This window comes from Pezoporus wallicus, unplaced genomic scaffold (genome assembly GCF_028554395.1).
Source record: "Pezoporus wallicus isolate ANWC-B61680 ecotype Strahan unplaced genomic scaffold, APGP_CSIRO_Pwel_v1 contig_12807, whole genome shotgun sequence".
Lineage (NCBI taxonomy): Eukaryota > Metazoa > Chordata > Aves > Psittaciformes > Psittacidae > Pezoporus > Pezoporus wallicus.
Window position 1 is genome coordinate 238,408 of NW_026637385.1, and position 27,328 is coordinate 265,735.

The window sequence follows — 27,328 nt, forward strand, 5'->3', positions numbered from 1 at the left end:
CTCCAGTGCCTGAAGGGGATGCAGGAAACCCAGAGAGGGGCTTGGGACAAGGGCCTGTAGGGCCAGGCCAAGGGGAATGGCTTGAACCTGCCCGAGGGGAGACTGAGATGAGCTCTTAGGCAGAAGCTCTTCCCTGGGAGGGTGCTGAGGCACTGGCACAGGGTGCCCAGAGAAGCTGTGGCTGCCCCATCCCTGGCAGTGTTCAAGGCCAGGTTGGACACAGGGGCTTGGAGCAAGCTGCTCTAGTGGAAGGGGTCCCTGCCTGTGGCAGGGGTGGGAGCTGGAGGAGCTTTAAGTTCGCTTCAACACAAACCAGTCTGGGATTCAATGATTCCATGATCAATAGGAAAGCCATTCAAACTGCAGAGTGCTCCTTGAGGAATGCAAGAGGATCGGATTAGAAATGAAGAGGGAAATTACAGAGGCGGAGGGAAGTGCTATGAAATGCATAAGCAGGCAGAGCATCTCCAAGTCCAAAGCCAGGCACAGAGGAGGCTGAGTCACAGAAGCTATATTTGGTACAAATCCAGAAGAACCATTCCTAAAATAGGTTAACAACATACATAGAAGGAGAAAAAGGAAATTCCATCACGAATATAGAGAGAAAAACTTCACCTCCGAGAGTTTAATGCGCTACGGAGAGCTCTGGGGTCACCAGCATCCAAAGCTGATGAAACACTGGTGGAGCTGAAGAGGGTCTTTGTTAAACATAATCCTGGAATTACAAAAGAACCACATAAAACCACGACTCCATTTCCAGTCTTGTAATCCAGTCTTAACACTTGCTTTCAATAGGAAAAACCTCCTGGTTTGGGTTTTTTTTAAGGCTGTTCAGTGGTTTTCAAACAGCAGCAGCACAAACTCTGGTGTTCAAACCTTCCCAGGGGTAACGATACCATGGAAGGACGTGCAGCCCAGGAAAGGTTTGGGAATTCTCAGTATTCCCCCAAAGATGGGGCTCACAGCTGCTGAGTGTGGCCTTTGGAGCTAGCAGGAGCTGCTGTGGAACAGCCCACCAGCCCAGAGAGTTGCCTGCACGCATCCTTCACCGTCTGTTCTCCGTTCGCATCACGCTTCGCATCCTGCACGCCTTTGGCAGATCACTGTTAGCTGCCTGCTCATTGAGGCCACACGTCCCTTCTGCCTCAGCAGCAGGCTCTCTGCAGTTACACATCTTACTCTGGGGCAGGTTTGTTAAGCTGAGGTCTACAAAACCATGTCCCATGGGAGGGCTGGAAGTTGAGCTGCAGCTCAGGTGGGTTTAGCTCCCTCCCCATCACCTCACCATGAGGTGATCTGCTGCTCCATGCCCTATATAGCCTACATATATCCCTGACATAGAATCATGGAATGGTTTGGGTTGAAGGGACCTTAAAGCTCCTCCAGTTCCAACCCCTGCCACGGCCAGGGACCCCTTCCACTAGAACAGCTTGCTCCAAGCCCCTGTGTCCAACCTGGCCTTGAACACTGCCAGGGAGGAAGCTTGGAGGCTTCACATGCACCTGTGTCATTTCCTGACAGACCCATCACCAACCACTCCCAAGACACCAACCACCAGAGGTTTTGGTTAATCCAAAGGTGCTCCATGCCATTAAACTAACCCCAGTTCCTGACCTGTGTCAGGAATCCTTTATGGGGGAAAACATGCAATAAACATACGGTTTCAGGGAAGCACATGCTCTAGTTTCCTTGGATGCTACAGGAGTGCAGGAGACATCACTGCATGAAGCCCCTCAGCCTGGTGGAGAGGAAGCCAGGCCAGATGTGCTGAGAAGGACCTTCAAGTTTCTAAGACCCTATTAATCCTGTTCCATGGAGAAGCCAAGGAAATCATCCCCACAAGGGGATGCAACTGCCTGAGCCCCTGCAGATCACCCACACTCACCACCAGAGACCATCAGGGCTTGCTCTGCTCCCTATGTTGCAAACAAGCTGAAGATGAATCCTTATGGATCCATGGACTTTCAGAACACAGGATCATTTTTCCAGCTCCAGTCTTCCACATCATTTGGCTGGCTGGATCAGCAGCACTGTGCCAAGAGCAGATAATTCACCCACAGATACTATGAAGACATTTCTAGGCTTGGATTTAGCAGGAGGACAACAAGAAGCACGAGTTCTTCGCTCCACATTGCCCTGAAATACATCGTATCCCATAACCAGGGTGGCTTTTAATCAGTCTCCCACAATAAACCACCCCACAAGGCATAGCCAAGTTCTTGCCATTTCCTTTGGAGACTTTCCCTATGAGCTTATGGATGCTTTTAATTTGGCTCCACTGCTGTGAACAACCACTTCTTCCTTGCCAATCTGTGGCCTTGCACTGATTAGAATCATAGAATAGTTTGGGTTGGAAAGGACCTTAAGATCATCCAGTTCCAACCCCCTGCCATGGGCAGGGACACCTCACACTAAACCATGGCACCCAAGGCTCTGTCCAACTTGGCCTTGAACACTGCCAGGGATGGAGCATTCACAACTTCCCTGGGCAACCCATTCCAGTGCCTCAGCACCCTCACAGTAAAGAACTTCTTCCTTATCTCCAACCTGATCACCCCCTGTTTCAGTTGAACCCATCACCCCTTGTCCTATCACTGCAGTCCCTAATGAAGAGTCCCTCTCCAGCATCCTTGCAGCCCCCTTCACACACTGGGAGCTGCTCTGAGGTCTCCACACAGCTTCTCTTCTCCAGGCTCAACAGCCCCAACTTTCTCAGCCTGGCTCCATACAGGAGCTGCTCCAGCCCCTGCTCATCCTCGTGGCCTCCTCTGGACTTGCTCCAACAGCTCCATGTCCTTCTGATGTTGAGGACCCCAGAACTGCACCCAGTGCTGCAAGTGGGGGTTCACCAGAGCAGAGTAGATCCTTCAATGAAACATGAACACAAAACCCCCCAGAGTCAAGTTTGCATCAGCAGAATGCTCTCCATCCCAGCGCTGGAGCTCTGGGACAGCTGTCACACACCAACCACCCACCTGCTTTATGGGAGACAGGAGCTGAGACTAAACCAAGTCAGCTCTGGGGAGCACAACTGATGCTCGTCATCGTGCACTGGTACCCTGGTAGCATCACAGTGAGGAGGCACGTCCAAGGAGCAAAGGCAGCAGTCAGGAAGCTCTACCTGGCCAGCAGGGCAGCAGGATGAAGCCAAATGGTGAAGGAGGAGGAGGAAAAGAGCAACTGGAGGTGGGCAATGGCCTTTCCTCCAATATGAGAAACACAGAGGGCAAAGACAGGCTGCAAAGGGCTTATGTGTGAGAAGCTTGTGGAGGGCAGGCAGCAGGGAGATGGCAATGGAGCAATGACTTGGACAAAGAACAACCAAAGAATGATTTCTGTGGTGCAAAGGGCAGATAGAACCTTACAGAGTCCTCGGAAGAGGCCAACAGGAAAGCTGGAGAGGGGCTTTGGACAAGGGCCTGTAGGGCCAGGCCAAGGGGAATGGCTTTAACCTGCCCAAGGGGAGACTAACCCTAACCCTAACCCCAACCTCTTTCCAAAGCAGAGATTGAATCAAAGAGTATTTGTGGCGCAGTTTACAACCCAAGTTCCTCAGACAATAGAGGAGGGCATTCACTAAAACACAGAATCACAGAACCATAGAATGGTTTGGGCTGGTAGGGACTTTAAAGATCATCCAGTTCCAAGCCTCTGCAATGGAGGGGGACAAGAAACACAATATCCCAAGGGATCTTTTCCATGCTATTGAGCTCTTCCCCAGCAAGGCAAGGATGAGGTACTCAATACCTCCACCTAAAGAAGCCTTCAGAAGCACAAGATGTCACTGTAGGAAGCACAGCAGCAGGAACCCACCTTGAGGACAACACACCAGCCTTGTTCTACCTGCTACCTCCTTCACCAAGCAACGGGAGACACCCCTCAGAACCAGTAGCAGCTTCTGCTGTGGTTCTCCCGCAGGCTTCCTGTGGAATCAGGATTGCTTTCAGCACGTTGCTTACAACATGTGGCGCTGTGTGAGCAATAGGGAGCCTTGTTCAGAGGTCAGTCAACAAGTTCTATTGATCGCCTCTTCCAGCACCCAAAGCTCCACTAAACACTGCATAATACAGCTAAAAATAGCCCTGGACTTTGTTCCCAGATGAAGGAAAGCACAAACACTGTGCAGCAAGGAGCAACAGCCCCAGGGCCAGGTTGTCCCCCATGGAGCAGATGAGTGACCCTGCTGCCACCAGCTTCACCCTCTCCTTCCCTCCACTGCTCCAAGGCAGGAAATGCAATGAGCTTTTGTTCCCCCTCCTCATCTGCAGTAAGAGCAGAGCCTGCCAAGAGCCTGTCTCTAGACAGAAAGTTGCAGACAGATGTGAGGCTGCTCTCTGCTTATGCTCAAACCACTCACGCTGCGGGTGCAGTGCCTGGTCCCACCACAGTGATTGCTCCCAGGACAGCACTAAAGGCACTGGTGGGCTTTTGGTCAGCTCTGAGCACGGACAGGGCAAACTCCTGCTGGGTTGGGGGCTGTGTAGTCCTGTGTGATGGAAAAACATGGGCCTGGGGGAATGAGGGAGTGCACAGGGCTCCTGATCCTGCTCGTGTGTCTTCTTGCAACCCATCCTCTAAAGAGGGGCACTGAATGATGGCTCTTAACTCTTACTGAGATAGCTTCAGAGTGGCACATCAACACCCGGCCTCCTCACCAGCGCAGTTCCTTCGATGCGCTGAGCTCTTTGGGCTGAGTGAGCAATGAGAGTGGAAGAGAACAGAAGGATGTATCCAGCAAGCCCTTTGAAAGTGTCACTTTGAGAGTAGGCAGGTCACAGCACAACTAAAGCACTCCACATTGACTGCTTTCAGGGATGAAACTATTTGGGCAGCAACCTACGATGGCCAAACTGGAGAGCTACCACCATATTTTAGCATTAATAGCAGAGTTATTATTCCTTATTAATAGCATCACAGAACCATCAACTGGAAGGGTTGGTTGGAAGGGATCTTTTAAGGATCATTGCAGAACAGATGCCCATTTGACAAGAGGGTGTCCATTTTTCTGCTTTATTCAAAATCCCAAAGTTTTTTCACATATGGAGAAAGACCCATCATCTAAAATGCCTTTGGGACTAATTGGGATGCTCCTGGACAGCAGCACCGCACAGCAACCCCAGCAGAGGATGGAGGATACAGATCACATCCTCATGCATAAAAATCTTAATTGCTGGTATAAGTCCAATCTGCAACCCAAAGCCAAGGTGCTCGTCCATCCCTGTCCATCAGTTCTTCCCTGTGAGGGTGCTGAGGCGCTGGCACAGGGTGCCCAGAGAAGCTGTGGCTGCCCCATCCCTGGCAGTGTTCAAGGCCACATTGGACACAGGGGCTTGGAGCAAGCTGCTCCAGTGGAAGGGGTCCCTGCCCGTGGCAGGGGTTGGAGCTGGGGGAGCTTTAAGGTCCCTTCCAACCCAAACCAGTCTGTGATTCTATGACACACATGTTCACAGTCAATAGAGGTTCTAAGGGCAAATTCCTGCTATCTCCATCTCCAGCTGCTTTGCTGAGAAGCGATCAACAGCAGCTTGGTGAATAATTCCATTGGGATCACAAACCCACAGGATAATTCAGGTTGGGAGGGACCATCTCCTCCAACCTCCACCTCCAAGTAGGGACAACTCCAAAGCTGTGTTAGGTTGCTCGCAGGCTATGCAACCAGAGTTTTAGCATCTCTGAGGACAGAGACTTTAGGGTACAACATTGATACAATGGTTATACAATGAATTCTTTTCAGAGTGGTTTTGGTTGAGAGTAGAAAAGCAAGAAGAAAACATGCTAAATTAAGCTAATATAATACGAAGAGAAATTCAGCCAACAGCATCACTCTCAAGTTCCAAATGTCAGAAACCAGCTACATTGGGGATGTCAAAGCTCTGATGGAATTTACTCTGCCAGATCCCTATTACCTAAAATGTCTACATTACATCCAAGGCAGCATCTTGGGCAGTATAATGTGCCTTTGTGCTTCACTGAGATGTCAGTTTGGGATGGCTCCAGTGCGACCCTCCACTGCTGCAGCCCCCAGCCAGGCTGCAAGATCCCCCCTACTTCAGGAGTCTTTTAGACAGTGGTTTGAGTGAATGAACACTCCATGTTTTCCTTATTTTCCATGTTTTCCAGGATGAAAGCAGCTCCAATGACAAGTAAACACCGTGCTTTCAAACTGCTGCCAACATATGATGAAACCCCTGACTACAATCTGAACTTGCAGCAGCACAAAACACACAAAGGAATTAAAAGCTGGTGGGGTTTTATGGGCAGTAGTTGCCTGTTTCATAAAAACCACCAGGAAAAGAGACAACGCTTCCCAAATCCATCTTTCATTTGCTCATCTGTAGAAGGGGACCGTGAGCCCAGGGGGAATTTCGGACCCAATGCTGCTATTTACAGTTCAGATGAGAGTCTGGCAAAGGCACGTTCTTCAACTCAAAAAGGATGAATCCTCCTCCTGCATTTCAGTTTCATCACAGGGAGATCCCGATGGGGGAGGAGTAATTCATTTCTTCTGAAAGACAGTAACTGGAGCCCAAGCGTGATGGGGAAGGGCTGAGGGACCTGGGGGGTTCAGTGTGGAGAAGAGAAGGCTCAGGGGGCACCTGATGGCTGCCTACAAGTGCCTGAGAGGAGGATGGAGCCAGGAGGGGCTGGGCTCTGCTCCCAAGGAACAAGGGATGGGACAAGAGGAACCGGCCTCAAGCTGCACCAGGGCAGGTTTAGATGGAGCTGAGGAACAATTCCTGCCCCAGAGGGTGCTCAGGCATTGGAACAGGCTGCCCAGGGCAGGGCTGCAGTCACCGGCCCTGCAAGGGTTCACACCCCGTGGAGAGGAGGCCTCAGTGCCATGGGGCAGTGGTGGCCTTGGCAGTGCTGGGAATGGTTGGACTGGATGAGCTTAAAGGGCTTTTCCAGCCTGGTTGGTTCTGTGATTCTATGATTCAACTCCATTCTGTATAATGTTTTACTGTTAATGTTTTAAAACCACCACTACGTTTAGGCTACGTGCCTAAATGAAGCCTGCAGTTCAGCAATGCCACCTCAGAGGCTGTTTCCTACCTCACCCATCACCACCAGGTCACTTCTGGCAACTTCTTGTATGCAGAACTAGAAGAAAACCAGACTCTTTAACCCAGATTTAACTATTCATAATCCGTTACAGACGAAAACTGCCTAAGCCCATTTTCACATGTGATTTCAATAATGTATTTACTTATCCCTTTTCCACTCTTCAGCTGTCCAAGGTTAGTGCTTGCTGGGTCCCTACACCAGGAGCACATCTTGCAGGGTCTTAGCAAGAAATCCCAGGGGATTTCCAGTTATCAACAGGGTCCTGCAGGAAGAAAACCTGATCCGACATTGCCTGTTGGGAGGTTCTCTGAAACACAGAAGTAAGAGCTGGGAGTTGATCTGGGAGAGGGATTTAATGGTTCTGGGCTAAAAGGAGACCCCAAAGGCATTCTATTACTAATTTATCATTATTTTTAATGTATAGATGTGCTATTTCCATAGCTGTAGACCAACTGGCATCAGTCTGATCCTTCATGCAGCCTAATGGCATCAGTAGCTTTGAGTCATTAGATTAGCCTTAACACTGCCAATGGACCATCACTTTGTGTGGCTTGGGAAAACATGATACTCCAGGGGAAATCAGGTTTCATCGACATGTTTGGAAGTCTTCTACCACTTTAACAGGGAAAAAGAGGACTCAGGCATTCACAAACAGCTGCAGACCACCCAAATGACTGAGTCTTTTCCAAGTTCCGTATTAGCAAGGAGAGAGATACAGTTCGGGTTTGGTGCATCTGATGCTCTGAAGCAACATTAGTTCTTTGTAGTTTGAATTAAAAGACCTCTTTCTCCAACATACTTCTTTAAACAACAAGTGTAAGAATGCACACTGACAGAGTTACAGAAAGCATTGTGACATCCCAACTCAGTACAGCAGGAAGAGACTTGTCAGCCTAAAGCAAACCTGTTCACACACCACCACTCACCTACTGCCATCAGTGAGCCCTGGCGCCGTTTTCCTTAGTTATCCCCATCATGTTACCCCCAAAATGAGGAATTCTCAGGCTAAGCCAGAGACACAGTTCAGTGCTTTGAGTTACTTCCAGCATTCCATTCTTTCCCCCGATTTCCCCTGGATTTCTTTCACTGTTTCCTCTCTTAGCCAAGAGCAGCAAACAGAAACCTACTCCACATCCATAGGAGATAACGGTCTAATATACATGGAAACTATTTCCTATAGTAGAAGAAAACAGCCGTCAACAAGACAAATGGGTGGAATTCCTCATTTCTAAGTGTTTCCGGATGAGTAGGAGAAGGAAATAGGAATGTTCTGGCTCTCTCTGAAATGTATCTGCAAGATCTCACTTGTCCCATATCCCAGAATCAAACCAACCCCCATGAAAAGCCACGTGTGCTGGTCCTAACTTGGGAATATTGCACATTCCCTGGGTTTGGGGTTCTATTTATTGATTTCTTATATATTATTCAATAGGAGGAATCGGCTTTAACATGAGGCCTGGGAGGGCCGAGCATGCTGTCAGTCATCCGTGAATCCTGCTACCAAACAGCACTTCAGATCCTCACTGCCAGGAATAAAAGCTTTTTTGGGACAGGGAAAAACTGTGATTGAAGCTGTTGCCAAGGACTTTCTTCTGGGAGTGACATGGTGACATTGTATGACATAACTTGTCTGCTTCTATCTTGAATATCTGCTCCATTATTCCTATTTCAGAGCCACCTCATGAGTCAAATTCTGACCTCCACAACTCACTGCTTGCGCCTGTGGGATTTTGGGGGTGTGAAGAAGTATAAAATGAAACCATTTTCATAGAATCCCAGACTGCTTTGGGTTGAAGGGAGCTTAAAGATCATCCAACCCCAACCCCTGCCACAGGCAGGGACCCCTTCCATAGAGCAGCTTGCTCCAAGCCCCTGTGTCCAACCTGGCCTTGAACACTGCCAGGGATGGGGCAGCCACAGCTTCTCTGGGCACCCTGTGCCAGCGCCTCAGCACCCTCCCAGGGAAGAGCTTCTGCCTAAGAGCTCAGCTCAGTCTCCCCTCGGGCAGGTTAAAGCCCTTCCCCTTGGCCTGTCCCTACAGGCCCTTGTCCCAAGCCCCTCTCCAGCTTTCCTGCAGCCCCTTCAGGCACTGGAGCTGCTCTCAGGTCTCCCCTTCACAGAGCAGAGGGGCAGGATCCCCTCCCTGAGCTGCTGCTCACACCCTGGGGGTGCAGCCCAGCACACGGGGGGGTTCTGGGCTCAAGCACACACTGAAGCCAGGTCATGGGGAGCTTCTCCTCACCCAACAGCCCAAGTCCTTCTCCTCAGGGCTGCTCTCAATGCTTTCTCCATAAAACAGTTACTGGGAAAGGAACTGCTCAAGGTCGGGCAATAGGCACTGGTTGATGCATGGGGATGTAAACGGTTTCAGTTGTCACAGCAAAGCACAGAGAAGCAATTTCTCACTTCAAGATTTCATCTTCAAACCCTTATTTCTGTTGCATTTAAGAACTGAGGCTCCTCTCATCAAATGCCCAATACAATAGAACTAACAAGGCTGTATTTGAAAAGAACAACTGCTGTGCTTACTAAGAGCCACCAGTCACAGTATCATGGAAGCCAGGATTTCCAAGTCCAAATGAGCACGGTGACATGGAAACACCATGCATTTCTTTCCAGGAGGACTTGAACATAAGACAAAAGTATGCAAGAGCCTTAAGGGAAAAGGTGAGGAAATTAAAGACAACAGATTCTGCCTGAGGAGATGCACCAGAACCTCCAATGGGAAGAGATGGATGGAGAAAGGTCCTCAGGAAACAAGATTAATGGGAGCAAACGAGTCAAAGTCCAAACCAAGAGCAGCACATGCAGAACACCACAAAATACCTAGAAAATGTTTCTATCACTACTCCATGGGGCCTATTTTCCAAGTATAGAAAAATCTGGCACCTCCAGAGAGCTCCTAGAGGAATACAAGGTGGAAGAGAAAGTAAATACATACTAAAGGCTACAAAGCCAAAGGTTCTTTCCTTCAGGAAAAGCTTGGAATGACCCATCCAGGATGTTTTCATAAATCCACTGTTCCATTCAGATTGCTCATTACAGAGCAGCAGGAGATTGTACTTATCGTTAATAAGTGTATTAAGGATTATCATGGAATTACCCAATGTCTCATTTCACATGAAGTGAACTGGCTGGACTGATGCACTGTCCCACAATGCTCAGAGAAACACACACAGCACGGGAAGCAAAAGAACTCAGGCTAAATCCTCTGCTTGTGGCTATGCAGTAATGCTTAAAAGGCTCAAAACCAGGGGGAGGACCTCAAAAAGCTATTAATAAAAGCCTTATCAAGACACTATTAAAACACCAGAGTTCGAAGATAAGAGGAAAAGGGACTGTCATGGATTAGAGAGCAGCTAAGCTGTAGGAAACAGCCTAGTATTAAACACTGGGTTTTGAGGCTCCCAAAAGGGTCACAGCAAGGTGCTCCACGCTCCTTTACAAGGCCCAGCAGTACTCCATGTACAGTGCTGAAAGGGGGAAAGAATGAAAGGGATACAGTGATGTTTGCAGAGATGAAATTACCCATAATGGTCACCACTAAGTTGGGAGCTTCAGAGAGCCCTGACGGACGTGCAGCCACTGAGATCTGCTCAGAGATACCGTGTGCGATGGGACAGGCAGTAGGAAGCTCTTCCCTGTGAGGGTGCTGAGGCGCTGGCACAGGGTGCCCAGAGAAGCTGTGGCTGCCCCATCCCTGGCAGTGTTCAAGGCCAGGTTGGACGCAGGGGCTTGGAGCAAGCTGCTCTAGTGGAAGGGGTCCCTGCCTGTGGCAGGGGTTGGTACTAGATAAGCTTTAAGGTCCCTTCAGCCCAAACCAGGCTGGGATTCTATGATTTCAAGGTGGGATTGAAAGAAAGCAAAGCAGATGCACACAAAAGATGCCAATCATGATGGGAACTGAAGGTTCAGCTCCGTGTCTGCCTTTCAAAGGGAAAAGCAGAATCAAAGCAGCAGAAAGGAGGAGGAACTCTTTAACAAACACATATTGTTGAAGGCAGAGCCATAAGGAATCCTGCAACGTCCCCCCTGCATCCACAGCAACCTCTGGAGCCAGGGGATGAAAACAAGAGGAGCAAAGGTGTGTGGGTAATGGTTTTCTCTCATTTTCCCAGCACAGATATTCCTAAATACAAATTATATATTCCTAAATTCAATGTTCCTAAATATAAATGGATTTGCTCGAATGATCAGGAGAAAAGGAATGACTTCCCTTTTGCTCACACTACTCATGCTACTGCCCATCCATCCCCTCTTGGTGAGGCAGCACATCACAACTGCTCCTCTGACCACTATCTGAGTGATAACCTGCGCCCAAGCAATCCTGTTTTAAATCAACATTCCCATTCCTATATGGCATCCAGCTGGGATCCTGCAGACACAAAACCTTCATCCCAAAAAAAAAAGGCATTTTTTTTCCCCAGCAAATTATTCCAGGGCAACAAAAGGAATAATTTTGGTTTTCCCTTCAAGCAAGTTTCTGTTTGAGGAGGAAAATGGAAAGCACATTTCCTCTCGTGTGGAAAACACTCTGATTGCTCTACAGAGACCTATATTGTGCTGATAGACTTCCAGCGCAAAAGAACTCCGGAAAATGAATCTTGCAAGCCATAAAAGACAGTGAAACATGGACAGGAACACTTGGGAATACCTCCCCACCACTCTGTAATCCCTAGGGATAAACCCCAACAAATCCAGAGGCTTGTTAATCAGCTCTGATTGCCTGTACATGGAAAACTGAACTCCCCTCCAGCTGCCGCGATGGGAACGTGCAGTCAGGACGCGTTCAGCATCGGATCAGCTGCAGCCAGCAGCAGCAATGGAACGTTTGGCAGCATTCCTCAACCTGCTGCCGACGAAAAGCACATTACAGCAGCCTGCTGGAGCCTGACGTGACAAACAGAGCCGTGGCTCCTAACGGAACTGGAGCGAGATGCACGGGAAGGCAGCGAGTGCAGAACTCGCCATTGCTCCGTGCTGGGAGCTGGGGGAAGGGAGAGGGAGGATGCTCCAGGCACGTACTGGCATCATCGTTCTGTATGGAGAGACTGGTAATGGGAGGGGAGGCGGCAGAGGAAGGAAGCGATGGTAAAGAAGCTGCAGTGGTTTTCTTATCCGGCATCATTACACTCAAGCTGCCCCTCTGCTGTGTGAAGGGGAGACCCCCCCCTGCAGCCCTGATCCAGCTCTGGGGCAGCAGCACAAGGGGGACGTGGAGCTGTTGGAGCGAGGCCAGAGGAGGCCATGGAGATGCTGTGAGGGCTGGAGCAGCTCTGCTCTGGAGCCAGGCTGAGAGAGCTGGGCTGGGGCAGCCTGGAGAAGAGAAGGCTCCTGAAGGGGAGACCTGAGAGCAGCTCCAGTGCCTGAAGGGGCTGCAGGAAACCCAGAGAGGGGCTTGGGACAAGGGCCTGTAGGGCCAGGCCAAGGGGAATGGCTTGAACCTGCCCGAGGGGAGACTGAGCTGAGCTCTTAGGCAGAAGCTCTTCCCTGGGAGGGTGCTGAGGCGCTGGCACAGGGTGCCCAGAGAAGCTGTGGCTGCCCCATCCCTGGCAGTGTTCAAGGCCAGGTTGGACACAGAGGCTTGGAGCAAGCTGCTCCAGTGGAAGGGGTCTCTTGCCTGTGGCAGGGGTTAGAGCTGGAGGAGCTTTAAGGTCCTGTGTCCACTCTGTGATTCCACAATTACTTTCAGGAGTCTGCAAGCTTTCTACCTATAATCCCTTTTAAATGAACAAGAGAATTGCTTACCAATCCTGAAATCCCTGCTATTTGAACATTAAATACAACATATTTATGAACCCCCAAACCAAGTCCATCCGAGCAACTGAAGCTCTCAGCTTATAAATCCCCATCAAAACCTTTAATGAACTGACAAACATAATCCTGAGGCAGCACCTGTGAAATAACCCTCACAGCCCATTGACGCACTGCTTTATTGCTACCCAGTGATGCATAGCAAAGGGGTCAGTCCTTTTCCAGGCCTTTGTGCTGAAGAAATTCCTCTCAAATCTGACCTACCCATGGACAAGGCACCTCTGCAAATGCAGAGTGTTGCCATGCTCCTTCCCAAAGTGCCTGGATTGAAGCCCCTTCAGAAGCAAGACTGAAGCTTACACTGTGCTTATAGATGTGTCTTGTACAACTTCTGGAGGGTCATGCATTGAAGTTATCCCCTTGATCAGTCTTCCTTCCCTGAGCAAGATCTAAGTGCAATCAGTGCCTCCTTTAAGAACAGGTAAATAGGATACTGGCCACCCAAAATTGCTTCAAAGCCTATCATAGAGTCACAGAAGGGTTTGGGTTGGAAGGGACCTTAAAGCTCATCCTCTTCCAACCCCATGCAATGAGCAGGGACACCTTCAGCTAGACCAGGATGCCCAGAACCACAGCCAGCCTGGCCTTGGTTTTCTCCAGGAATAAGGCAACCACCATACCATGTCTCTGGGCAACCTGTGCCAGTGCCTTACCACCCTTAGTGTACAAATCTTTCTTCCTCACATCAGTGTACAATTCCCAGATAGATCACTTCATCTGCAACACCTGGTTGAGGTTCCTATAAAGGAGACTAATTTTCAGTACATACCTTCAATAAGCACATGTGTATATCCAGTAACAGCCACCAACACAGGCATTTTTCCCAAGGAGAACAGGCAGCCACTGGAATAATGTCCCCAGGGAAGTGGTGACTCCCCAGCATTGGACACTGTTAAGACTGGGCTGCACAGGGTGCTGAGCATCCAGTCTGGGTCATGCTTTGCCAGGAAAGGTTGGCCCAGATGAACCTTGAGGTCCCTCCAACCTGGGATTCAATGATCCTTTGATTTCCACACTTTAATACAAAACACGGAAACCAAATACGTGCATGGAACCCACCTCCAAAATGAGGGAGAACATTGGGCAAAAAGAACGTGGCACAACGTTCTGAAGGCAGCTTTTGCTCCCCTACCAATTTGTCCCAACGTTTCTGTACCTGACCTTCTCTTCATCACGTAACTACACCACATCCAAGGGTAAATGGGATCCTAATGATCTCTCAGGAGCTGAACTTCCCAGCAGAACACTTCCAAAGAAAAAGAAGGTCAAAACTTGCCCTCAGTAGAAGGAAAACTTCAAAGGAGCAGGAAACCAGCTGCGTTGATAGTGTTTCCTGCTCGGAATGTAGGGCTTGCAAGGATCCACTCCCCCACGGAAAAGCTCTGCAGCATGGACCCAAGGAAAGGCTGCTGAATTTAAAGCCATAAAAGAAGTGGGTAAGGTTAAGGGGAGCTGCTGGGCTGTATTTTGTGCCTGAATACAGCACTGGATGTGAAAACTAAGATGAGATTTTAAAACCAAGGGCCACCAGCCAGAACTCACTCATCTTCTTTTATTGACTCCACTCCCAAGGGACACAGGCCACACACTCCCAAATCATCCCCTTCTGTCCCAAATGGTCTGTGGGATTTCATGCTTGAGCAATGGGAGACTGAGAGGCTTTGGCAAGGGTTTCGTGGGATGAAAAGGGGAAAGAGGGAACCCTCAGCCTTGAACTAACACATGGGAAAAGGGAATTAAACCTTTCCAACCCCAATGTCTAGACACTGGCAGTGCCTTTGTCTTTGGGAAGGGGAATTAGGACACAATCTGGCTGCACTGCTCCTGGTCGGATATGAAAGCTGGGAGAGACTCTTTGGACGAAAAGCCTGGCCTGGTTCCAGACACGACTTTGTTCTGAAGGAACTGAAGCAAAGGAGGTCTGTGAGAATGGAGAGCAGATTCCTGCCCAGCAGTCACAGCAATTAAGTGAGCTGCCTTGACGAAGAGTTAAAAAACATTGGAATAGACCCCAAAGGCTCAAAAGAGCAGGAGGAAGTCATTGTGAGAGTAGGTCAAGGCTCCAGGGGGATTACCTCTTCAGTTTGAGGCTTAATGCTAGAGACAGGCTTCAAAAAGCTGACCAGGGAGATTCTGCTGATGGCAGGGATGACCCCATCACATCGGGATGCTCAAGCACGGGTCAGGAATTAAAAGTGAATGCTGAAAACCATGAGAGTTAGGATCAAAAATGGCACAACTAAAAACTGCCTTTTCCTTCATTCCCCTTGTCTTAAATACATATCTATTGAAAAAAAACCCAGCTCATTATTTTGCATACCTGGCATTATCAGGTTATTCAACTCCTCAACAGGAAAACAGCAACCACAGAATCATCATAAAGTCACAGAATGGGTTGGGTTGAAGGGAGCTTAAAACTCATCCAGCTCCAACCCCTGCCATGGGCAGGGACACCTTCTGCTAGAGCAGCTTGCCCCAAGCTCATTCTTATCCCTACAGGCCCTTGTCCCAAGCCCCTCTCCAGCTTTCCTGCAGCCCTTCAGGCACTGGAGCTGCTCTCAGGTCTCCCCTTCAGGAGCCTTCTCCAGGCTCACCCAGCCCAGCTCTCTCAGCCTGGCTCCAGAGCAGAGCTGCTCCAGCCCTCGCAGCAGCTCCATGGCCTCCTCTGGCCTCGCTCCAACAGCTCCACGTCCCTCTTGTGCTGCTGCCCCAGAGCTGGATCAGGGCTGCAGGGGGGTCTCCCCTTCACACAGCAGAGGGTCAGGATCCCCTCCCTGAGCTGCTGCTCACGCTCTGGGGGTGCAGCCCAGCACACGGGGGGGGTCTGGGCTCAAGCACACACTGAAGCCGGGTCATGGGGAGCTTCTCCTCACCCAACACCCCAAATCCCAAGCTCACTTCTAAGCACAGAGCTCTGGAAGGAGGACAGAGGGGCCTTTATATAGATTTCAGGACACAGTGCCTCTCCTCTATTTGATTCAATTCCACTGTAGCTTGAACTTGTTTTTATTAGCCACCGGTATGATTCCACTCCCTCAATTACTGCACTATCCGAGCAGGTAATAGCCTCAAAATTGAAGGAAGAGCTGCTTATACTTGTTGGAGCTGCAACTGCTGGTCAGGTTCTCCCAAACTAAATCCCTGCTATGAGACTGCTGGGTAAAAGTGCTCTAATCGAATCCCAGATCATAGGAGAAACTTCAAAGATTCACTTCAAAGTGCTACTTCAGCAAACAAAGCTGTTGAGTCAATTTAATGCTTCTCCTACTGGAAAAAGCCACTTCCTTCAAGTGGGGAAGGAAAACAAAACGATGGCAAATCAAAGACTGAACCATTTGTGGTAGCTGTGAAGAGCCATCCTCAGGCTGTGGCTGTGAGGAGGTGATGGGCTCACACTTCCCTGGCTGTCCCAGCACATGGCACAATGGTCCCTGTGCACTGGTGGTCCCAACACGTTGGGTTTATCTCTAAGGATGTGCTGACTGAGAGTGGAAACCAAAACAAAACCACAGAAGGGTTTGTTCTGGAAGGGAGCTTAAAGCTCATCCAGCCCCAACCCCTGGCACAGGCAGGGACACCTTCCACTAGAGCAGCTTGCTCCAAGCCCCTGTGTCCAACCTGGCCTTGAACACTGCCAGGGATGGAGCATTCACAACTTCCCTGGGCAACCCATCCCAGTGCCTCAGCACCCTCACAGGGAAGAGCTTCTGCCTTATCTCCAACCTGAACTTCCCCTGTTTCAGTCTGAACCCATCACCCCTTGTCCTATCACTGCAGTCCCTAATGAAGAGTCCCTCCCCAGCATCCTTGCAGCCCCCTTCACACACTGGAAGCTGCTCTGAGGTCTCCACACAGCTTCTCTTCTCCAGGCTCAACAGCCCCAATGTTCTCAGCCTGGCTCCATACAGGAGCTGCTCCAGCCCCTGCTCATCCTCGTGGCCTCCTCTGGACTTGTTCCAACAGCTCCATGTCCTTTTTATGTTGAGGACCCCAGAACTGCACACAGTGCTGCAAGTGGGGTCTCACCAGAGCAGAGCAGAGGGGCAGGATCACATCCCTCAACCTGCTGCTCACGCTCCTTGGATGCAGCCTAGCACAGTTGGTTTCTGTGCTGGGAGTGCACACTGAAGCCAGCTCAGGTTCAGTTTCTCATCAACCAACATCTTCCCAAGTCTAATTAAACACATTAAAAACAACTCTGGGAATTCTGATTGCACTCCCCCTTCCTGAAAAACGTCCCAGCAGCAGGTCTCAGTTAGGGCTTTTGCAGGAAAGGAGATAGCAAACACCTATTTTAAGGTTTCCTGGAGAGTGCATTGTGAACAGATAAACCACCCACTCCAGCCCTCATAACGATAACTCATCCCTCAATCTATCCTTTTACCTTCTTCCCTAGAGAAAGAAGCTTGGGACAAATTTGAACTGATTCAACGACACAGAAACTCCCAAAGAAAACAGAAAACAAGGAGCAACTTGAACACTGGTTTCCCAAGGAGCTGTTTCTTACGTCGAGTGACACTGATCAAGTGGAAGCCCAAAGCTGCTCCCATGATCGGGCCATTAGCACATCACTGAAGATTTTCTGGCACCTTCTGTGCTATTTTACCCACTAAAAACTCTTGTTCCTTTAACTCATGAAGCTCAGAAGAACTGAATCATCTCCAAGACCTCTCCTTCCCTACCAGACTTCGGAAGCTGCCAAGATGGAACTGCTCACAGAGAGCATGAGCCATAAGCCCGATCTCACTGAAATACCAGGGGTTAGGAAATGGTAAAATCCTACTTACTGCTTTACATCTACCTCCTGATTCTAAACGAATCTCAGACTAAGCTCCCTGCAGAATTGCTCTGCTTTCCCCACCACCAAGCTCTGCGATGTATTTGAGGAAAGTAGGTTAGCAATGCTGACAGGGCTCGTGAAAAATCAAAGCATCTTCCAAGACTCATTCCCAGGTCCTATTCACTCTTCTTCTGCCCATATCCTCTAGCTGGTGCAGTGCAGTGTTTTGACTTTCCTCGGGAACAGAGCCCACACAGCTCTGCCCTCCTCTGACTGATGCCCAGGATGTAACTTGAGCCCCTGCAAGCCCTGTTAAGGGCTGTTTTTAATCCCAAACTCTAATAAAGCAATGATTCAAGGCCAGGTTGGACACAGGCTTGGAGCAAGATGCTCTAATGGAAGGTGTCCCTGCCCATGGCAGGGGTTGGAGCTGGATGAGCTTTAAGGCCCCTTTCAACACAAGCCACTCTTTGACTTAATGAAATGAGCCCAAATTCCTAGCTCACCTCTTCTACTCTAGGTTACAAGCTTCCCAGGAAAGGGGAAACTTCCCCTGGAGAGTCCCCATCACACAGCACACGCCTTGTGCCACACTGAGAGCCACGAAGCAGAAGCAAATGCTTTAAACTCTTTCTGAAAAGCAAATACTGCAGAGATGACCAATTATCATTAATCATCATGCAACTGAGCAAGCAAGGAGAAACCATATGTATTCTAAAAGTCAGCCCACCTCACAAAAAACAGGTCTTCAGATGTCACTGATCTCTTTTGCCATTATCTGAGATCAGGGAAGGAAGGAACCATTAGAAAATGCTTATATTATGGCAGAAAAAGCCCAAGAAAGAAGGAACACTGATGATAACGAGTGAGAGGATGATACTCAGCAGGGAAGTGCACACAAAACTCATGGAATCATGGCACGGATTGAAGGGACCTTAAAGCTCCTCCAGTCCCAACCCCTGCCACGGGCAGGGACCCCTTCCACTGGAGCAGCTTGCTCCAAGCCCCTGTGTCCAACCTGGCCTTGACACTGCCAGGGATGGGGCAGCCACAGCTTCTCTGGGGACCCTGTGCCAGCGCCTCAGCACCCTCCCAGGGAAGAGCTTCTGCCTAAGAGCTCAGCTCAGTCTCCCCTCGGGCAGGTTCAAGCCATTCCCCTTGGCCTGGCCCTTCACGCTCTCCAATGCATCCCATCCAGATGTGAAAAAGAGTATTTCTCTATTAAAATATATATAAATTTCAGGACAATTCCTTTAGAACTTTATTGCTTCCGATTGCCCATGGCTCTTGCTCTTCAAGCCAAATCACTGTATTTCACACTAAACCCTCATTATACAATCTCCAGCACAAATAAACCACAGATACAGACCCTGGAACCAGCTTAGGCAAAAATCAAAAGCCCACAGAGGGCTAGATCAAAAGCTGGCTCACACCAACTCTGTTCTTTGTGCAGGCAACCAAGAGCAATTAATGCTTTTAATGTCAGTTTACCCCTTTTGGCTCTATAAATCAGAATAGGCAGCTTTTATGAGTTAACAAAGGAGCTATGCAAGGTACAGCTTAACCAGACCCACAAATTCAACTGCACTTCATCAGAAACAGGTATATTTAGGAGCACTGCACTCCATGAGCAGAATTATCTGCAGGGTGTACACAGAGAACATGCATTTATCAATACAAACAAGGCTGGCACACCAGGAGGAGGTGATAAATCATACATCTGAAAGAAAGGCCACTGCTTCCAGTGGCTTTGTGAGAGTGGAAATGTGGAGCAAACACTGCAGGGAGGCAGGAAGGGTGTAGGGAACATACTGGATGCTTCCCTCTAACCTCATCTTAGCTACAGAGACTGCAAGAACTGAGCACACTTCTATTGCACTTCTTCAGCAGGAAGAGAAAATCATTCCTCAAGTGTATCTCCTGCCATCACCCACTTGGATGGGTCCTTCAAGAGCATCTCTGTAGTGTGTCACACCCTCTCCCAGGCAGCACAGAATCTCAGCCTGGTTTGGGCTGGAAGGGACCTTAAAGCTCCTCCAGCTGCAACCCCTGCCACAGGCAGGGACACCTTCCACTAGAGCAGCTTGCTCCAAGCCCCTTCCAAGCCATTCCCCTTGGCCTGGCCCTACAGGCCCTTGTCCCAAGCCCCTTTCCAGCTTTCCTGCAGCCCCTTCAGGCACTGGAGCTGCTCTCAGGTCTCCCCTTCAGGAGCCTTCTCTTCTCCAGGCTCACCCAGCCCAGCTCTCTCAGCCTGGCTCCAGAGCAGAGCTGCCCCAGCCCTCGCAGCATCTCCGTAGCCTCCTCTGGACTCATGGATGAGGAGCACGAGATGCCTAAATGTTCCATCCCAGTGCAGTGCAGTGGACCATGGAGCAGAGAGCACCCCCTCAGCACTGCTGTTGTTTGCAACTGGTTTCCAGCAAATCTGCCTCGAGTGGGAGCAGAGCACTCAGCGGGTATCCTGGCTGCTGACATTTAAAGTTCATGTGACTAAGCAGAAAGCAAACCATGTAAAAGTCAACCCTGTTTTCCCCATCCTCCTGCACAGGAACAGCTGGATTGGGTCAGTGATGCTTTGGCTACCCCAGTGTCTTCTCTGCAGCAAGTGTGGATACCTAGGGGAAAAGTTAAGCCCAGGGCAGCAGTACAGTGCCATTTGCTGAGCAAACCCCCCAGCCCATAACTGTGTGCAGCACAGGGATTTCCTCAAGTGCATGTTCATTTTTAACCATCAGCTGTATTGCTTTAACCTCCCAGAGGGGAGACTGAGCTGAGGTCTTAGGCAGAAGCTCTTCCCTGGGAGGGTGCTGAGGCGCTGGCACAGGGTGCCCAGAGAAGCTGTGGCTGCCCCATCCCTGGCAGTGTTCAAGGCCAGGTTGGACACAGGGGCTTGGAGCAAGCTGCTCTATGGAAGGGGTCCCTGCCTGTGGCAGGGGGTTGGAACTGGAGGAGCTTTGAGCTCCCTTCCAACGTAAATCAGGCTGGGATTCTGTGATTCCATGATTTTACACCACTACATTGAGGTATTGGATTGTTTTCTACATAAACGCTTTCACATCTTACAACACTAGACACCATACACAGAAATAAATGGCTAAGGTAGGAGCAGCTCAGACCATTCTGCAGAGCACAACACACTGAAAACCAGTATTTAAAGAAAAACTGTTTCTATTTTCCCTTTACAAAAGGCTGCAACAGAAACTATTTGGAAATGATTTCCCTGTCCACAGGCACACGGCACGAACTCATGCCAAGAATCCTGCCTTTGCCACAGCAGGGATTCTGACCCAGGCAGTGAACACAACGGTGCTCTTCACCTTCTTCTTACTATAAACCAAGACTAAATCATTTGCTAAGGAGATACTGGGACTCATAAACACTTAAAAACCCCTTCACTCTCACAGCTCCTTATGGGAGCAGCACATTCCTGCTGTGTGCTCCACTCCAGCCTGCTGAGCACCTCAGCTTCATTAACTTTAGAAATCAACACAACGCAATGCACCAGACACTGCTGCTGGAGCATCACTTTAGGCATTTCTTGACCCCAAAATCACTTGCTGCTTTTAAAACATCATGTGATCCTGTACCAAAGGTCATTTAATATTATGGGTCCAACCCACAGCAAACACCAACGCTTCAGAATCACCATTTGAACCTCCACAGCATCCAAAGCTCTGCTGCCTGTGGAGGGAAAAAAGGTGTTTGGAGAAGTATCTAAACTCAAATGAACAGCGCACATAAAGCAGGGATTGATACCTCTTGGATCTGAGCTTCCTTTGGATGGAGATAATCCGGAGAGGAGCGTGCCTAGGGCTGAAGGGCAGAGTCTTCACAGCATTCCACAGCTCTGCAGGAGACACAAGAGGAAGAAAACACCGTGAGGATCCAAAGACAAACCTGTCGGATGGAAACCACAGCTCCTGGAGCAATGAGAGGTCTTTACCTCCACCAGAGCAGAAGGAGCAATGGGTACATGTAAGAAGTGCAGTCAGAAAAGGAGGAGCGATGGAGATGAAGGATAAGAGGAAGGGAGGGAAGGGATGCCGGAGCTGGCAACCAGCCCTGCAGTTGGACAAAGACAGCATGATTGATGTGAGTGGTCTGCAGCTCCTGCTTCCTACCTGCTGTCATTAAACACAGATACACAAACACGCTGCACCTCTCCTGCAAACCAGTATCTCCACTTCCCTTCCTGCTCTATGGAAGGTGTCCCTGCCTATGGCAGGGGACGGAACTGGATGAGCTTTAAGCTTCCTTCAACCCAAACCACTCTGGGGTTCTATGAGATTAAACATGAGCACCTTCAAATCACGACACAGAATCCTCCTCCAGCTCCATGCTACAGCTCAGTGACTCGGGGTGCAATACCCACCCCTGCATCCTGCACAGAGTCTACACCAGCTATGCTTTGCCTACACTCTGCTGAAGAACAGAGTAGAAACCAGCAGCAAAGAGCATCAGAAGGGGATGAAATCAGAACAAGGGTCCCCTCAGCTTTCAAAAAGGAGAAAACAAAGTTCAAGCTTCCATTTACCTACTTGTTAATGAGGATCTGAGACAGAACGGGATTTAGCCCAAGTTTTACACATCCCTCCTACACCACCCTTCCCAGCTGACATAAAAGCTCAAAGGACTGAAAACAAACACCTCGGGATAAGTACAGCACAAAAAAAGCTCTTGAGCAGCTCCACATGCTTTATGCATTATAGAGAGGAACAGAAACCCCACTGTTCACAAGGCAGGACCACTGCTCCTTCTAACAGTTGTTTATTTTAATCAACCCGCTACCAAAAGCTTTACATTAAATACATATCCCATTCCTCCTGACCACAGATCCAGGGTTGGTGTTCCCTCAGAAACACCCCCGGGGAGAACACAGGACACAGAAAACCACAGAATCACAGAACGGTTTGGGTGGAAGGGAGCTTAAGGCTCCTCCAGCTACAACCCCTGCCACAGGCAGGGACCCCTTCCACTGGAGCAGCTTGCTCCAAGCCCCTGTGTCCAGCCTGGCCTTGAACGCTGCCAGGGATGGGGCAGCCACAGCTTCTCTGGGCACCCTGTGCCAGCGCCTCAGCACCCTCCCAGGGAAGAGCTTCTGCCTAAGAGCTCAGCTCAGTCTCCCCTCGGGCAGGTTCAAGCCATTCCCCGTGGCCTGTCCCTACATCCCTTGTCCCAAGCCCCTCTCCAGCTTTCCTGCAGCCCCTTCAGGCACTGGAGCTGCTCTCAGGTCTCCCCTTCAGGAGCCTTCTCTTCTCCAGGCTGCCCCAGCCCAGCTCTCTCAGCCTGGCTCCAGAGCAGAGCTGCTCCAGTCCTCACAGTTCCATGGCTCTCTTTTGGTTGCACGTCAATGAAAATGCTGAGTGCCTTTGGGAATGCTGATCCATCCCATCTTTCCCTGCAACAGAACATCAAGAGAGAGGCTCTTCAAGCCCAGCAAATGAAACAGCATGAAATCAAAAATTAATAAAAGGATAAATATTCATTTTTACTGAAGTTTCTTGAATCTCCTGCTGCAGGAAACCACCACCTGAGATGGCATCCTTACAGAGAAAGAGGAACATATTACACTGATGCTCCAAAGTCCTGTTAATCCCACCACTTGCCACCAAGACCACGAATGCACTCAGGGAAACAACTCAGCAACATTTCCACCTGTAGCAAAGCTGCTTGACTTCTGTATTTCCACCTTATAAAAAGCATATTCAGTACTTGCAATTCCATAGAACCATGGAATGGTTTGGTTTGAAGGGACCTTAAAGCTCATCCAGTTCCAACCCCCTGCCACAGGCAGGGACACCTTCCACTAGAGCAGCTTGCTCCAAGCCCTGTATTTTACCCTGTTTTTAGGCTTTTGACTCCCCTTTCTGGTCCCCAACACAACACATCCTTAGGAGAGAGAGGAAAGACCAAGAGAATTCCAGCAGAAACAAGGACTTGACAGATCGCATCACATCAAGCTCTGCAGGGGCAAATTAGTGTCTCTTTGAGCACATTCTGTACTCCAAAGTAGCCTCAGTGCTTCGAGAGGTACCAAATATAACCCAGCCCCATTTTAACTCCCTTCCAGGAATACACACAGCCAGTTCTCGAGGATACGTGGGCTGCAGTTTCACTTCCAAAAGCTTCGGTAACATCTGATGTAATCAAACAAATGGCTCCTTTTGTGGCAGGAAAGAAGCAGAAAATAACCTGGGGTCAAGGAAAAGGGGGAGAAAACCACCTCCTCCAGGTCTTCCTCCACCTTTAGTGACCTTGGATAAGCACCATGTGCAGCTACCCCAGACTCAGCATCAAGCACGGCATCGATGATCATTCCTTCCACTGCTTTCACACTCCCAATGCCTTTGCCATTATGCTTTCATTCAGCAGAGCAGCTTTGACAGCTCCATTTGCTTCTCAAGTCCAAGTTTTGGAACATTTTTACATCTTTACACTTGGAAGGAAGTCAATAAACTCAGCTTAGCAAATAGTAAAGGTTCCCTGGATGCATCCAACCCTGCTGTGTGGGATGAACACATGAGGGTTTCAAGGCACCACCTCAATTTAGCAGGAGGACACTATGAAACAACCTTAATGCCATGGGGTTATCAGGAAGTTCACCTTTGGTTCAGCTCTAGCTGCTAAAGAGACAAAGGGAAGTATTGTACCAGCTCCCATTAACCTTGTCAGTGGGATCATTCTTCAGCTGCAATAGCATCAATAGCTTCTTGCATTGCGCTGCCACACAGACGTGCAGTAAAATCACCCTTATGGAGGTGGGTTTTGGTCCCTTTTCTGCTTTAGCTTGACCAGGAGTCAGAATGATTAGGTACATAATGCCTGGACAGCAGAGAGAAGCTGCACTGAGCTGCCCTCCATCACCGTTCAAAAACCAGTCATAAAGGGTCAGGAAATGATCCAAACAGGTATTAACACACCAGAAATGCCCCTTCCCTGGCAGTGTTCAAGGCCAGGTTGGACACAGGGGCTTGGAGCAAGCTGCTCTGGTAGAAGGAGTTGGGAAGGGGGTTGGAACTGGTGAGCTTTCAGGTCCTTTCAAACACAAATCATTCCATGATCCTATGAAATCCAGTTTCAAGTGGATTTTCCACTTCAGCGTGTGAGAAGATGCAGGACCATACTTTCCTTCATGCTGTATCCCCATCTCCTACCTCTCTTCAGCTGCAGCCCTGGCCTGCCACGTTCTCTGCCCACAGTCATGCCAAACACCACAACACCGAGATGGATTGGCAGAAACAAAGCTACTCCCAAGCAAGGTCTTTGAGCAGAAGTACAGACATTCATTAGAGAATGAGGAAAACCAAATACATGTTACATAGGGAAAACAGGAGGAGGGATCAGATTGGAAAATTTAGGGAAATACCATACTGGGAGGCTCTGCTGGCACCACCATGTTCATGGAATCACAGAATCCCAGCCTGGTTTGGGGCTGAAGGGACCTTAAAGCTTATCTAGTACTAACCCCTGCCATGGGCAGGGACCCCTTCCATAGAGCAGCTTGCTCCAAGCCCCTGTGTCCAACCTGGCCTTGAACACTGCCACGGATGGGGCAGCCACAGCTTCTCTGGGCACCCTGTGCCAGCACCTCAGCACCCCATAGGGAAGAGCTTCTGCCTTACATCCAACCTAAAGCTCCTCTGTTTAAATTTCAACCCATTATCACCATTATTCTTCTGTAATTCCCATTTTTTTATCCGTGACTTTTGTTCTTTCCACACAAGTGGGCTCCAGTGGTAGGAGCTGGGTACACACATTATAAAATAGATTAAGGATTAATTACAATGTGGTGATTAAAGTCCTGCCTGGTAGATTGTAGATGGCTCTGATACAGCAGTGTTAGGAGAATTCAATACAAATACACTCCACAACTACTTATCAACAGGAGATAAAGGCATTTTCTAAGTGTCTGACATGCTGGATCCACTGAGCAAACAACTTGATTCAGTTGCAAAACTTTCCTATGAGCCAATTTTCTATCTCAAAAGCCTTCTGGACCGCTTGAGTCCCTCGAATGGCACAGCCATCCATCAGGACACCCACTGAGACCAGGACTTTTTAAGGAAGAAAAAACATTAGGAGCTAAAATCCAACAGGACACGGTCTAACGATGCTTGTCTGGAGCCAGGCACTTGCCTTTAAATCTTATTCCACAGCATTTTGGGTTTAACCCTTTGAGAATCCAAACCCAGCAACATAGAAAGGGATCTTGTGGGCTCCAATAAATACAATTAAATTGGCTGAGATTGGAGATAAAACGCCTCTTGGGGTAACGGGGAGGGATGACACTGAGCTTGTGTAGCCTCACACAGGAGACTTGTCCTTGTATCTGTATGTTCCTCTGGATGACAAATAAAACACAGAATCCCAGACTGGTTTGTGCTGGAAAGGACCTTAAAGCCCATCCAGCTCCAACCCCTGCCATGGGCAGGGACCCCTTCCACTAGAGCAGCTTGCTCCAAACCCCTGTGTCCAGCCTGGCCTTGAACACTGCCAGGGATGGGGCAGCCACAGCTTCTCTGGGCACCCTGGGCCAGCGCCTCAGCACCCTCCCAGGGAAGAGCTTCTGCCTTATCCCCAATCTAAACTTGCCCTGTTTCAGTCTGAACCCATCACCCCTTGTCCTATCACTGCAGTCCCTGATGAAGAGTCCCTCTCCAGCATCCTTGCAGCCCCCTTCACACACTGGAAGCTGCTCTGAGGTCTCCACACAGCTTCTCTTCTCCACCCTCAACAGCCCCAATGCTCTCAGCCTGGCTCCATACAGGAGCTGCTCCAGCCCCTGCTCATCCTCGTGGCCTCCTCTGGACTTGCTCCAACAGCTCCATGTCCTTCTGATGTTGAGGACCCCAGAACTGCACCCAGTGCTGCAAGTGGGGGCTCACCAGAGCAGAGTACAAGGGGAGAATCGGAGAATCATAGAATCACAGAATCATAGAACCACAGAATAGTTTGGGTTGGAAAGGACCTTAAGATCATCCAGTTCCACCCCACCTGCCATGGGCAGGGACACCTCACACTAAACCATGGCACCCAAGGCTCTGTCCAGCCTGGCCTTGAACACCTTGATGGAGCATTCACAACCCCCCTGGGCAACCCATTCCAGTGCCTCACCACCCTAAGAGGAAAGAATTTCCTCCTTATATCCAATCTAAAGAATCATCTCCCTCGACATCCTGCTCATGCTCCTGATGCATCCCGCTTTGTTTCCAATTCCAGCAGGAGAAACCCTTCAGAAGCAGATGCTGAAGTTATTCACCTCCTGCTTCATTCATTTTTCAGTGCCAGTTCCTCAAGTATTGATTCTTGATTAGTTATTCTCATTGAGCAATTCATTTATTAGCAGACACCTGGAGGTTTCCAAGTCCCAGATGACTTTGCAGTCAAAAGAAAACAATTCCATTATCTAAGATTAGCGCTGATAGAAGGAAACAATTTACTGCACTAGTGACAATACTGAACCTTCAGAAAGCTGCAGTGTTAAAAAATGATGTGCAGCCATCATCTTAAGAATAAAAATTCACCTTTCATTGACAGCAGCCTCAGTTTGACCTTTATGTCTATATAAAAACTAAACCTAAGACAAACACTCCAATACAAACCTTCACAGCATCACAAAAGAGGGATTCCAGATGAAGCCAGGCTGAAAACATTGGACCTGTTGAGCCT

General features: G+C 49.3%; 1 protein-coding gene across 2 annotated transcripts in view; it reads right to left on the minus strand.

Annotated features, from left to right (window-relative positions):
- FAM168A (family with sequence similarity 168 member A) overlaps positions 1–21,506 on the minus strand; it is a 122,178-nt gene extending 100,672 nt beyond the window's left edge. The window contains exon 1 of one of the 2 annotated variants that reach the window (XM_057405264.1): positions 21,416–21,506. The gene's annotated coding sequence lies outside the window, so the exon portion shown is untranslated. The remainder of the gene's footprint in view (positions 1–21,415) is intronic. The other variant, XM_057405265.1, reaches the window with a different exon arrangement.
- Positions 21,507–27,328: the final 5,822 nt, after the last annotated feature.